At 40.1% G+C, this 14,156-nt stretch overlaps 1 long non-coding RNA gene across 1 annotated transcript; it reads right to left on the bottom strand.

Annotated features, from left to right (window-relative positions):
• Positions 1 to 3,234: 3,234 nt before the first annotated feature.
• On the bottom strand, positions 3,235 to 10,968 carry LOC311247507. The gene is made up of 3 exons (XR_014620848.1): positions 10,885 to 10,968; positions 10,501 to 10,558; positions 3,235 to 3,505 (listed from the first exon to the last, which is right to left on the bottom strand). It is a non-coding gene; the product is annotated as an uncharacterized lncRNA (long non-coding RNA).
• Positions 10,969 to 14,156: the final 3,188 nt, after the last annotated feature.

The following is a 14,156-nucleotide window of genomic DNA, read 5'->3' as shown; positions in this document are numbered from 1 at the left end:
AGTTCATTCGCAAAGATGACCTAGCTAGCTGGGTACCCAGCTAGTTCATTCGCAAGGATCATTTTGCGAATGAACTAGCTGGGTACCCAACTAGTTCATTCGCAAAGATGACCTAGCTAGCTGGGTACCCAGCTAGTTCATTCGCAAGGATCATTTTGCGAATGAGCTAGTTGGGTACCCAGCTAGTTCATTCGCAACCTGCGAATGAACTAGTTGGGTACCCAGCTAGTTCATTCGCAACCTGCGAATGAACTAGCTGGGATGAGTAGCAACGTCTGGGGGCGGACGTCTAGGGGCGTGGTACATGACGCAGATGCTGGTATTTGCATTTCAATGACAGAGCGCATTTGATTGGGTCATTCTGAAGTCTGGGGGCGGGGCGGACAGCGGCCGTGGTTCAAGTTTGCAGTTCCGTTCAAATATAGTTGCGTCTCAAGATTCAACGTTACAGTAGTATAGTAGAGAAATGGCTGAAGTTGTTAGAATGTATGGCAATCTGTCTGACAAGGATATGCGAGATTTGTTGATAGAAAACGGAGAATTGAAAATGATTTGAGAGAATATACTTTATTAATCACCAAATGGGGAAATTGATTGCCACCAGACGTATGTAACATACAACACAAACAAAAAAAATATTATAATAGAATACGGCAAAGTGCTTCCAGACAACACATATGGATTAAAGAAATTAAATAACACACTATATATATTCTCAATGGCTTTCTTGCAGGGATGTACAGAAGATTCATTTGAGATGGCAGCGATCTGCCGATACTGTAGAATATTAATACAATAATAACTAACTACTACACAATTAGTATGTACGTTTATTATCTTTGTATTGCATGTTCTTTGCATGTTTTGTGTTCACATCAACCTGCAAAGGGACTAGATGGAAACCGTTTATACAGTAACCATCCACTTAACGTTTTATATTCACTAGGGATGCTCGATATTGGCTTTTTTACCGATACCGATATTCCGATATTGTCCAACTCTTAATTTCGATACCGATATCAACCGATACCGATATATGCAGGGTTTCCCCCCAAAAAAACTGAATAATTTCAGGTAATTAATAATTTCACTGGATGCATTCAAAAGGCTTTCTAAATGTAAGCATTATCTGTGCAAAATATGATAATTAAAAAAGTAAAAATTAACATTACATATCTCTTGTTGTTGAATTAAACCAACATGCATACTTTTGACAATAAATCAAATAAGAATTGGTTCTTACTTGCTTGCCAGGGTAAATAAAGGTTAAATAAATGTAAAAAAAAATAAAAAAAATGTTACCGATATCACATTTTACTGCCGATATCGGCCGATAATATCGGACATCCCTAATATTCACCATAGTGACTTACCGTTTTTAATAATACAGTAACCAGGTTACCATCCAGTGACTTACTACTTTATACAGTAACCACCCAAGTGTGTTAAAGTTTGTAGATGGAAATGAGTTTATAGCTACAATCTGGCATGTTTACATATAAATGTTTATTAAATAAATAAATTTAGTTGAATTTACAGATTAGTGTGATTGAGGTCTGCTCCACAAGCAGAACTGGACTGGAATCAAGAGTATTAATTTATATTTACAGCATATATAACCATAATAATTCTATATACCTACTTATACACCTGCATATAACCCATATAACTATGTATGATAGCAGTGTACAGTGGGGGAAATAATTATTGAACACATCAACATTTTGTTCAGTAAATGTATTTCCAATGAGCGTATTCAAGCGAAATTTGCACCAGACTTTTGTATTTGAATAAAAAATTTACACATGGTCCAAAGATGTTTATTAAAACATAACAAACAAACATTATGCCACATCAATGTGGAACGCCCTACCCACAGCTGTAAAGGAATGTGAATCACTACCCACTTTCAAAACCACTCTCAAGGAGAACCTACTGGAGGCGGCAATTCGAAACTGGCCTCTGTAAATGTCCTAATAGTCCAGTCATTATATGAAAAAACCTAGGACAAATTGCAACAGTAGCAAACTCAACTGATTTTGTATCCTCATTATGTCCTTAGTGAGGGAAAAAAACTCCCAAGGAATCCCATCATGGGAAAGTTTTGAAAACGACCTATATATGTTCATATCGATTATAACAGTGGTGAAAATTTTACTTTTAGATATCACTATAAAAACTCAAGCTGATTAAACTCAAGCTGATTACACACACAAAGACAAGAAAAAAAGTCAATCACAACTTCATTGAATTATTCTGTTTACTCATGCAAATCACACATTATCTTATTTGATATGCACCAATAAGCATACACGCTAGAACTAATCAAAACATTTGATAAAGAAATGTTTTTCTTCTTGGAATATTAGTAGATAGGCTCTGTGGAGCTCAGTCCACGAGGATGGGGCTCAAGGGTTTATGTCCGTGGGGATAGGTCCATGGAGATGGGGGTTTTTATAATAGGCGGAAACTACATATTTGTACAGCATGCAAAACACTACATGATTCTTGCACAAAACTACATGGGCTTAACATAAATTTGGTATGTCTGTATAGGGGAGGCTTGTAGGTACCCATGTAACCCATTTCATTAACATATATTGAGGTAGAAGGCCAAGGGACCATTTGAAAAATGGTGATGGCCATATTTCCCTCCCCAAAAAAAATCATCTTAACTTTGAATAATTAGGTATGTAGCCCCCTTTCCAATGAGGTAACATGACATGGTTGGTCTCATTGGAAACCCGAGGTTGTCTAGAATCAAATGGTATCTTTACTTTTGAGCTACCTCAAAATTTGAACGCGTCACAATCTCTGAAAGACAGTGTCGTCAGTGATCCTGCCAGCAATCAAGTACATTGAAAAAAAACACATTTCCCATGATGGGATTCCTTGGGACTTTTTTTCTCTCACTAAAGACATATTGAGGGAGTTTGCTAATGTTGCAATTTGTCCTAGGTTTAGCCTAATTCTGGCCTATAATGACTGGACTATAGGGGTAACAAAACATTGAAAAAAAACACATTTCCCATGATGGGATTCCTTGGGACTTTTTTTCTCTCACTAAAGACATATTGAGGATACAAAATCAGTTGAGTTTGCTAATGTTGCAATTTGTCCTAGGTTTAGCCTAATTCTGGCCTATAATGACTGGACTATAACCCAACCCCCTCCAATGAACAGTTACCCCCCCCCCCCCCCCCCCCGCCCCACCTACTCAACCCCCACCTCCTCCAATGTACAGTTTCTTCCCCCTCAAATGTATATACTCTCCAATGTATATAATGTCATGTGGGGGGCATGTATCGCAGTTCTATGGCCCTCTTCTCCAATTCTGCTTCAACCATTTTTAGTTCCACCATCTTTTCTCTGGCGCTTCCTGAGGGTGTTGGATTTTGTGATGAGCTGGGCCAGGACCAGGACCCAGCCTTCCCGTAGGCGAGGAAGCCGTTATCTCTTGCTTCAACAGACAGAAAGTCCCCAAACTGTTGAGTAATCACATCACCTGAGACAAACAGAAATACATAATTTAGGTGCATCAGTCAGATACTTTTCATATCAAGAAGCACATTTTCATATCAAGAAACACATTTTATGATAATAAAATGTGCTGAAAACCCCCAGCCCTGCACAATGGTGCGGCCCCTGTTGAGGTCCCTGCTGCGATTGAAGATTTATATGACTCATTTAATTTATTAGGACAATGTTGTCTACTAACTTGGCCAGTGAGTCATCTAGTCTTTATATATGTCTATGGAGGAGACAGTGGCAACATTGTGCTCAGTACTCAGTGAATATGCTCATCGCCCCACAGTGCAGCTCAGGCTGTGTGCTGATTTCCCCGGAACATGTCTATGGGCTGGTGGGACAGCAGGCAGAACCAGGACTCGGTCAGAACCAACAGGTCCTCCGTCTGCTGCTCTGGCTTAAACACAGTACGGCACAGTTTACTACAGGCACTTAAGCATTCTTACTCTCACAACAATAATAAATATATTAAATATTAAATTGAATACGAGTTTTCAGACAAATAAGCAGGATTTCACATTTGATTATAGGACCATGTCTTACCCAAGGTACACAACAAACAAACTAGGCTCATATTGTTTAACGCTTCATCTCCCCTTTAAGGCCAAAACATGTAAAAAAAATAATAATAATTTTTTATATCGGCCCAATCTTGATATCGGACCGATACCGATGTGTAAAGAAACGGCCATATCGGCCGATATTATATCAGCGGCCGATATATCTTGCATCACTACATGTGCCCAAAACACTGAGCTCAGGCCTTATCGTGTCGCTGCGCCCCAAGCCACCACGACACGCACACACACCTGTAGAGACATCAGTTGTGAGATGGACAGGTTCGAAACTCAATTCTAAGAAATAAATCAACAGTTCTGGCTTTCCAGATTAATTTATAGATGAGGGAAAGTCAGTAAGTAAGAAAAATGAGGTGGCAGAAAGATTCAACAGATTCTTTGTTAATGTAAACTGGCAGAGGAGATAACCCCGCCACAAGGGGGAGGTGTTTCTAATTATTTTATATAACGAAACACAAGTACCATCTTCTTGAGAAAAACGGATAAAAATGAAATTATGGATACTGTGAACAAACTCAACTGGAAACCTCATATCAAATATGTCAGGACTAAATTGGCACGGAGTGTTGGTGTTTTATGCAAGATAAGGCACATTCTAAACCAAAAAACACTGTATACACTGTACTGTACACTCTTCCTATGGTATATGACTATATGAGCTACTGTGCGGAGGTGTGGGGTAATACCTACAAAAGCACTCTACAGCCAATATGCACCATGCAAAAAAAGCAATAAGAATAATCAACAATGTAGGATATTATGAACACACTAATAACTTATTTATAAAGCTACAAGCATTGAAATGTATGGATCTAGTGGATTTAAAAACTGCCCTCATTGTATACAAAGCCAGATACAAACTAATCCCAGGCAACATTAAAAAATGGTTCAGAGACAGGGAAGGAGAATATAACTTAAGAGGGAGAGGGAATCTTAAACAACAAATGGTACACACTACGCTGAAAAGCATGTGCATATCGGTGTGTGGAGTGAAGTTGTGGAATAATTTACCTGAATACATCAAACTGAGTAAACATGTAGCACAATTTAAAAAGCAGCTAAAAAAAACACACATTAGAGAAATACAGAAATGAGTAATGAGGATAAACAAAGTTATGTTATATTGTGTTATGTAGTGCTGTACTATATTCACTGCTGTCAAGTGAATCAATTTTATTTGATTTTTCTCTTTTAAATACCGGTATAAGTAAAAGTATATTCTATATTGTAATATACTAAATTAGGGCTGGGCGATATAACGATAACGATAAATATCGCGATATATTTTAATAATCGATATCGAAATAAAAAAAAATCGAAAAATCTTTTTTTTCCTTTTTTACCTGCAACAGGGCAGTTTTAAAACCAGAGACAGTGGACAGACTTGTCTTTCTTGCCTGCAACTTAAAGTAATGGCTTTGCTTGTCCAAATGACAATACTGACCAAATTCAGATTTATTTCTCTCTTGTCCATTTATTTTGTTTGCTTTCTAATTTAAAATACATTTTGAAACCATCTGTACACAGTAGGCTATGTGTGCTAGCAGAACTAGACTCCAGTCACGAGTCACAGTGCGGTGGTTTGTCCACCAAAAAAGCGCCAAAAGATCGAAAATAAACTAGCAGAGCCAGAACTGTTCAACTCCTCTGGAGCCACAGCCAGCAGAGAAGCCGGTTTACTTTAGCTTTTAAACCAGCTGCAGCCTGAGAACTGGAGTGTGAGGGGATGTAACACTGAAGATGGCGGCAATGACAAAGAATTTCTGCAAAATAAACAAACATCTGTTGTTAAAAAAAAAAAAAAAAAAATTTATACTTATAACAATTCGATAATTATCGATATCGAGAAATAAAATAAAATTATCATATCGTTATCGCGATATGATTTTTTTCCATATCGCCCAGCCCTATACTAAATTATGTTATATCTAGTCAGATTAATGGAAGAACAAACATAAATGTAAGGGGGTAGGGATCAATAAGCTTAGCTTCCCTCTACTCCTTTTTTGGACATGTCTGCTAACCAAACACATTGCTCTTGACCTTTTGTTTATAATTCCATGTAATAAAAACGGAGCTCAACGCATGCATTTTGTAGATCATTGGCTAAATGATTATCCAGTTTGACTATCGTCTACTACGAGCCACCGTACCTGTAGTACTACTGCTTACAAACTGCCTCGCTACTGTGAACCTGCTCTTGTCGTCACGTCACAACTAGATGTTAAATAAACTAGTCTAGATGGAAATAGGGGTCCACGCGCACCCCCCGGAACTTTTTATGCCACCTGATTTTTCTTAATCCTTAAAGTGTCTACTTTCAGAATCTGCCAGGTGCCAAGCTGAAATAATGTCCGAAAGGCTCCATTTTTAACCCTTTATTGCACCTAACCCAAAACCGAAACATTAAAATGTGATGTAGCAAGAGGCATAACCTTTGAAGTAAACAACATGGAGACAAATTAATACATTTGTCCATACAATTCTGACCGTAGGAATTCAATGGGATGGTTATTTTTGACATGACAACATTTTGACTGTATTTCTGGACAAAAAATACAATACAATACGCATAGAGTGAATATTTGGTGACAATAATTTTTTTTTTCAATCCTCCAAGTGTTTATTTTGAGATTATATTGGGTACCAAGCTGAAATAATGTCTCAAAGGCTAGTTTGAACCCTTTATAGCACCTAACCCAAATTTTTTTAAATGAAAATATAATGTAGAAGAGGCATAACTTTTGAGGTAGACGACTTACAGAGCGAAAATACATTTTCCCACACAATTTTGATCCTAGGAATTCAAGGGGATGGTTATTGTTGACATTTGACAACATTTTGACTGTATTTCTGGACAAAAACAGCAAGAAATGACCAAACGTGTGTATGACCAACTACCTTTTCATTTTTTTAAAGCACATAGTGAATATTCTAGAGTTGAACCTTATATACAGCTCAAGCATTACTGTAGATGAAGCAGTTAAATGTGCGTACAAACTTGGAACATCTGATTAACTACAAGAAGCAGCACTCACCCTCAATTCTCACATTATAAAGGCATTCAAAGAGTCAAAGGAGCTACCATGGCCCCCAACTGCACACAAGCTGGATGCTGTGAAAATGGATGAACTGCTCCCAGAGCATCTTGTACCATTTCTGAGCTCAGTGGTGACTGGGACACTTGATGAAGAAAAGTGTGAGAAGACGCAGAGGCTGGTCTATTCGATTACACAAGATGTGTGTCGAGTAGGGCTGCACGATTAATCAATTTTTTATCGAAATCGCAATTTGTAATGATGCAATTATCAAATCGCCTGCAATTAAAAAAAAATTAAATAAATAAGATTTTAAGCAGGAAGTCCCATTGAGAGACAAGATCTCCTTTGCAAGGGAGACCTGGCCAAGATGACAGCAATAACATTTGCAATACATCACACAGCAATAAAAATTTGCGATACATCACACAAGAACATAATAAATGTGCATGTATACAATATACAATACATCACATGTAAACACAAAAACAAAGCAGAATAGTCTACATGATAGTAAAAGTGTATAATACAGGGTAATACAGTAATTTTGCAGTTGGGACCCGACTACAGAAAGCAGCAACATTCTTCTTGTAGGAAGTTATGTAATACAGATTTAAATTCACCAAGAGAGACTGGGGTGTAAGTGGATAATGGTCCTGTAGCCCATTCCATGCCCAAGGTGCGAAGCTTGAGAAAGCTGTTCCTAGCTAACCCTGCTCAAGTCAGAGAAAACATCTGAGCCGAGTAAGGAAAGGGTGGGGGGGGGGTGGGGGCATCTCTCTCTACTGGTTCAATTAATGTAGAAAAACGTTGCACTATAAAAACGAACTGGATAGTTGATAATAAACATTTAACTTCATTAGCTGAAGTATTCTAAAATAATTTAAGCAATTCTCCTTTTCTGTGTGTGTGTGCACGTGTCTCATATCTCATTTGATAGTATTTACTGAGGATTGCCAGATAATGTTGATATTTAAACACAAAAAAAATTATAATACAAAATATACATGATCATGCAACATAAAAAAAATTGTTGTAGGAACAGTTTGGGAGAGGGAGGTAAGGGGTTTTAGATTGTGTGTTGTGAAGTTTACTTCAGAGAGGGAGAGTAAAGTACAGGGAAAAAAAGGTACCGTTGGGTACCGTACCGGTATCGATTCCCAGGTAAAAAGAAAAATGTTCAGACTCTGTGTCCCGAACAGACCCACCGCGTAGGCCAGATGCAAGCCGCATTTTACAATAAACCTCTGTGGGGCTGCTTAAAAAAAATTATAATCGCAATCGCAATATCTGTCCGAAAAATCGCAATTAGATTATTTCCCAAAATCGTGCAGCCCTAGTGTCGAGCAGCAACTAACAGCAAGTGAAGTGAAACTCCAAAAGCACATCCTCCTGTGTGCCACACTTCGGCACCTCTATCGAAGCAAACAGGTGAGTGATCAACTAACTTATTGCTTATGAGGTCCTACATTGTCATTGCTCAACTATGCTTCATACAGGTATTTGATATTGATACAAAAAAACATTTGTTTATCTTATTCTTTACAGCTCACAACCATCCTTTCACGACTAGGACACTCGGAGACATACGACTTCAGTATGGAACTTGAGACAGCCATGGCCAATGCTTTTGATGAGATGTCCACCAACATGACCCCTGAAATCACCACTGGCGAGGGAAACACTGTTTTTCACAGCGAGTGGGACAACCTGAACAGAATCACCACCAACGTTCATGGTTCAAATGTGGTAAACAGCGCCGGGGGAATCATGATTCAAGAAGTGAAGGAGAGCCATGTGAGCACCAAGAAAAGGACCCTTCCTCTCTATGACAGGTCATCCAAGATGAGAAGCCTTAAGATCACGCCTCCCGAGACGCTGCCAGAGCTGGCATTCAAAAGAGTTGGCCCCAAATTCCCCAAGAATGCCAACTTTACCCCTGCTGCTGAGGAATTACTGGGCCCCGACTACTGTAGCACACTGCTGGGATTCTACGACTTTACTGGGGAGGACTGTATCAGCGCTTTTAAAGGCAAATGCAAGGTGAATCCCCTGAAGAAGCTGGAAAAGACTCGTAAACTCCACAAAGCTTTCAGGCAGCTTGGTGCAGACTGGATGGTCACTGATGAGCTTCAAGAGGAGATGGAGAGCTTCACATGCATTATGTATGGCCAAGCACGGATGACATCAGTTGACACAGTACGGGTGAAAATGATGAGAAAGATGGTCGGCGCTGACAAAGTCCTGGACTCCAAGTCAAAAGTAGACCTGGAACGCCTGCCAAGGTCCGTCTCATTCCACATGTCCAGCGAGCCTTCTATAAGAGAGCAGACAAGGCAATAATCAAGAGCCCAAAACCACATGATCCAGGCATGGGCTGGGAGAAGACAGGAGAAGAGGAGGTGTTGGAACCGGTCTGGGCAATTGGACCCATCCTCCCTCCTTCTCTTGTTGAGGTACTGGCTCAGAGAGCAGAGTCAGAAGAGCATGCAGCCCTTGACAAGGTGACCGATTACGCCAACAATAACTTTGTCTGTGGGTAAAGTGGATGGAGAGTACGAGCATGAGGATGAAGAGCTGGAGATGGAAGAAATTGAATTAGAAGATCTCTTCAGTGACGATGAGGATGAGTAGTTTAGGTCAGCAAGTTGGTAGTGACATGAAAAGGTAAATGTATTGGTTGTCTACTTCAAAAGTTATGACTCTTCTACATTATATTTTCATTTTTAGATTTTTGGGTTAGGTGCTATAAAGGGTTAAAACTAGCCTTTGGGACATTATTTGAGCTTGGTACCCAATATAATTTCCAAATAAACAGTTGGAGGATTGAAAAAAAAACTGATTGTCAACAAATATTCACTATGCGTTTGAAAAATAAAAATGTAGTTGGTTAGACACGCATTTCTTGCATTTGTTTGCTGTTTTTGTCCAGAAATACAGTCAAAATGTTGTAAAATGTCAAAAAAATAACCATTCCATTGAATTCCTAGGGTCAGAATTGTATGGGAAAATGCATTCATTTGTCTCTGTATGTTGTTTACTTCAAAGATTATGCCTCTTGAGTCTTGCTACATCAAATTTTAATGTTTCGGTTTTGAGTTAGGTGCAATAAAGGGTTAAAAATTGAGCCTTTCGGACATTATTTCAGCTTGGCACCTGGCAGACTCTGAAAGTAGACACTTTAAGGATTAAGAAAAATCAGGTGGCATAAACATTTCCGGGGGGTGCGCGTGGACCCCTATTTCCATCTAGACTAAACCCACGGTTTGATAAACCCAATTGTGTTCATTGACCCACACGCAACTGAGGTACATATTAACAGTTTACACATTTGATGGTAGAAATCAGTTTGTTACCCTCATACCAAGATGGCGGCGGTCTCGTGACGTCAGAGTGTCTTCGATTTCAAATAAACTTGAGTAAAAGATAAAAGCATAGCAGATAGACAGTGAGATTTGAGATAGATAGATAGGAGGACACAATGTATTAATGTAACAGCTAATACAATTTAAACTTTGCAAACTCCCATACATGTAACGTTATTATGATAGATAAGCTGTAGCTGTAGCAGAAAACACGAGACTGAGTCGAGTCACCTAAATCGAAATGTTGAAACAGTGCCAAGCCAACACGAACTCAAAAACACTTTAACCTATTGGTAAACAAACGTATTGTTGAAAATATACACCGACTGCTGTTGTGACATGTTTAAGATCGTATTGACTAGTTTACACACTCACCTTCAAAGTTTCAAACCGCGGCGCTAACGTTAACTTGTTGATCTTAGCTCTGTAAATCGGGATCTTCTTCTCTGCTCCTATTTCCTAAATGTTGTAACAGCGCCACCACAAACTCGCAACAGCGCCACTTGTGGCCAAAAATATGACGATAGACAGACAATTGTTAAGCTGCATACAGTTGAGCGGTGATAGAATGTGATTGGACAAATGGGATTTAGGGGAGGGGGAGGTGACGCAATTCATTAGTCTTTGGGGGAGGGGTGCTTTTAGAAGTGTCTGTCTTTTAGAATTCACAGTTCAAGTGACTACAAACTTTGATTGATTGATTGAACATTTTATTAACAGATTGCAGAATGGGTACAATACAGTACAGCTCAATACACACAATTGTTAAGGGGATGCAGACCAGAGAAAGACGTTTGTCTTGTTTCCATCAGGGTCCCCCATTTTCAATTCATATAGACATTTATGACATACACAACATACATGACATTTATGGCATAGGGACATATAGGTATTTAGTACTGATACATTTGTGACATAAACGGTATTCAAATATACAGTACTGTTACCCCTAGATCCTGACAGAGTATATATGATGGGGAGGGGACTGTACATTAGGAGGGGGTGGGTGGGTGGGAGAGAAATACATACGGCGGGGAGGGAATATATACATGCGGTGGGGAGGAGACTGTCTATTAGGAGGTAGTGGGGGTTTTGGGCATTTACGGATTTTGCCTAGTTCCGTGCTGAGGGTTTTTTCAACCTGCAACTTGTTCTTGTCAGATACCAGCAGGGCTGAGTCGTCCGCAAACAGGAACAAGTTGCAGTCACAGGCTGACGACATGTCATTTGCATAAATTAGGAAGAGTAGCGGTCCTAGTATGCTTCCTTGTGGAACACCACAGCTCACTGTGAGGGGGGGGGGGGGGGTAGAGTACCGTTTACCTCTACCATCTGTTCTCTCCCCTCCAGGTATAGGATTGCATACAATCCATTCAACCCCATAACACACAAAACAAAAACCCCATCCCTAACATCACCATCACCACCCTATCCAAACCTAATCTATGAGTCATTCATTGCCTCCTGTGGGCTGACTCTGGCCTTTTTGAACACTCACCACCACCTTCCCTAACTCTCTTACTTGATCACTCACAACAACCTTCTTCCCTAACTTCCCTAACTCCCTTGATACTTGCCCCATTGTCAACCCCTTCATACCCATGTCTAGTACTGCTGCTTCAACTACTAACTTTAACCTCTCTGTCCTACTGCTAACCATCACTATTGTATTCACTACTCTTGTCACAAATGCCACTATCTCCAACTTCTCCCCCCACACCCTCTCTTTCTCCTCCTGTACTTCCTCTACTGACAAATGCCCTTTTCTAAACCCCTGATCCTCACCTTCCATTCTCCCCTCTCTAACCCCTACTCTGATTATTACTTTATTAACAGATTGCAGAATGGGTACAATACAGTACAGCTCAATACACACAATTGTTAAGGGGATGCAGACCAGAGAAAGACTTTCGTCTTGTTTACATCAGGGTCCCCCATTTTCAATCCATTTTCACTGTAACTGAGAAGCCGTCGGTCTTGCTGAGTTTGTTATTTGAACCGAAGAGAATGGACTCTGTTTTGCCCATGTGTAATGATAGTTTGTTGTCGGCAAGCCATATGCAGATTTTGCCTAGTTCTGAGCTGAGGGTTTTTTCAACCTGTAACTTGTTCTTGTCAGAGACCAGCAGGGCTGAGTCGTCCGCAAAAAGGAACAAGTTGCAGTCACAAGCTGACGACATGTCATTTGCATAAATTAGGAACAGTAGCAGACCTAGTATGCTTCCTTGTGGAACACCACAGCTTACTGTGAGGGGGGGGGGGTAGGGTACCGTTTACCTCCACCATCTGCTCTCTCCCCTCCAGGTAGGATTGCATCCAGCTCACTGATAGACTATCAAAACCAATTGCTTTTAGCTTGTCAATCAGAATGGTGTGATTGACAGTGTCGAAGGCCTTTTGTAGGTCCAGCATGACCATGCCGCAGTATTTGCCCGCGTCCACCTCTTGCTTGATGTGGTCGTTCAAATAGAGAAGGCATGTGTCAGTGGAGTGGGATGTTCTGAAGCCAGATTGGAATTCGTAGATTAGATTTGTATCCGCGAGGTACTTTTCGACCTGTTCGTATACTATTTTTTCCATGACTTTCGAGATGGATGTAAGGATAGAAACAGGGCGGTAGTTGCCTGGGTCTAATTTGCTGCCCTTTTTGTGCAGGGGTGTTACTCTCGCAATTTTGAAGTCCTTGGGGACGTGTCCCTGTTTTATGGAGAGGTTTATTATGTGTGTGATGACTGGGGTGATGGCGGCTGCTGAGTCTCTGAGGAATTTGGAGGGGATGTTGTCATGGCCAGTGGCCTTGTTCGGTTGGAGGGCGCTCAGTTTTTTGAGTACCTCATCTGTATAGTTACCATTTCCAGTTTGAAATCGTCTTTGTGGACGCCTAGGTTCTTGTAGTATGCTACTATGTGTTCTACCCCATACTGCCCTGAGTGGGAGGGTAGTTTGTTTATCAGTGTTGTGGCTATGTTTGTGAAGAAAGTGTTTAAGTAATTGGCTACATCCAGTTTGTCTGTGATGAGCGTGTTGTCCGTCTTTATGTTTATGTTTGAGAACCTGATTTTAAGTTTTTTACTGCAGCCTAGTTGATTATTGAGTAATTTAAAAAGTTCATGTGGTTTATTTTTGTTTTCCTCAGTTTTGTCATTGATGATTTTTTTTTGCAGTTTTTATCATGGAGTTTACGTCATTTCTTAGTCTGTTTCTTTCTAGTTTGAGTTCAGTCACATGGGCTTGGAGTTCACTGCTTGTGCTTTTGGTAAGCTTTGACTGACTTTTACTTTTACGGTCAGTATTTCAGTGTGCATCCACGGCTTAGCGCAATTTTTTACCCTGGTGGTTCTTAGGGGGGCCATGTTGTTTAGTATTGTTGAGAATTTGGTTTTGAAGCCAAGCCATGTTTCTTCAACCAGTGTACCATTGAGCTCATCTGACCAGTCCAGGCTCTCCAGTTCAAGGTTAAAGGCCTCGCTAGAGTAGGTTTTGAGGTCTCTAGATGTGACTGTTTTGTGACAGCCAGCCTTTTGTTTTAGCTTTTTGCGGGTACAGAATATCATGGCGTTCTATCGGGGGGACCCTGATGGAAACAAGACAAACGTCTTTCTCAGGTCTGCATCCCCTTAACAATTGTATGTATTGAGCCGTACTGT

The sequence above is a fragment of the Notolepis coatsorum genome (genome assembly GCF_963971535.1).
Source record: "Notolepis coatsorum genome assembly, contig: SCAFFOLD_810, whole genome shotgun sequence".
In the NCBI taxonomy this organism is placed as follows: Eukaryota; Metazoa; Chordata; class Actinopteri; order Aulopiformes; family Paralepididae; genus Notolepis; species Notolepis coatsorum.
The sequence above is the reverse complement of the archived record's forward strand: the minus strand, read 5'-3'. Positions and strand labels throughout refer to the sequence as shown.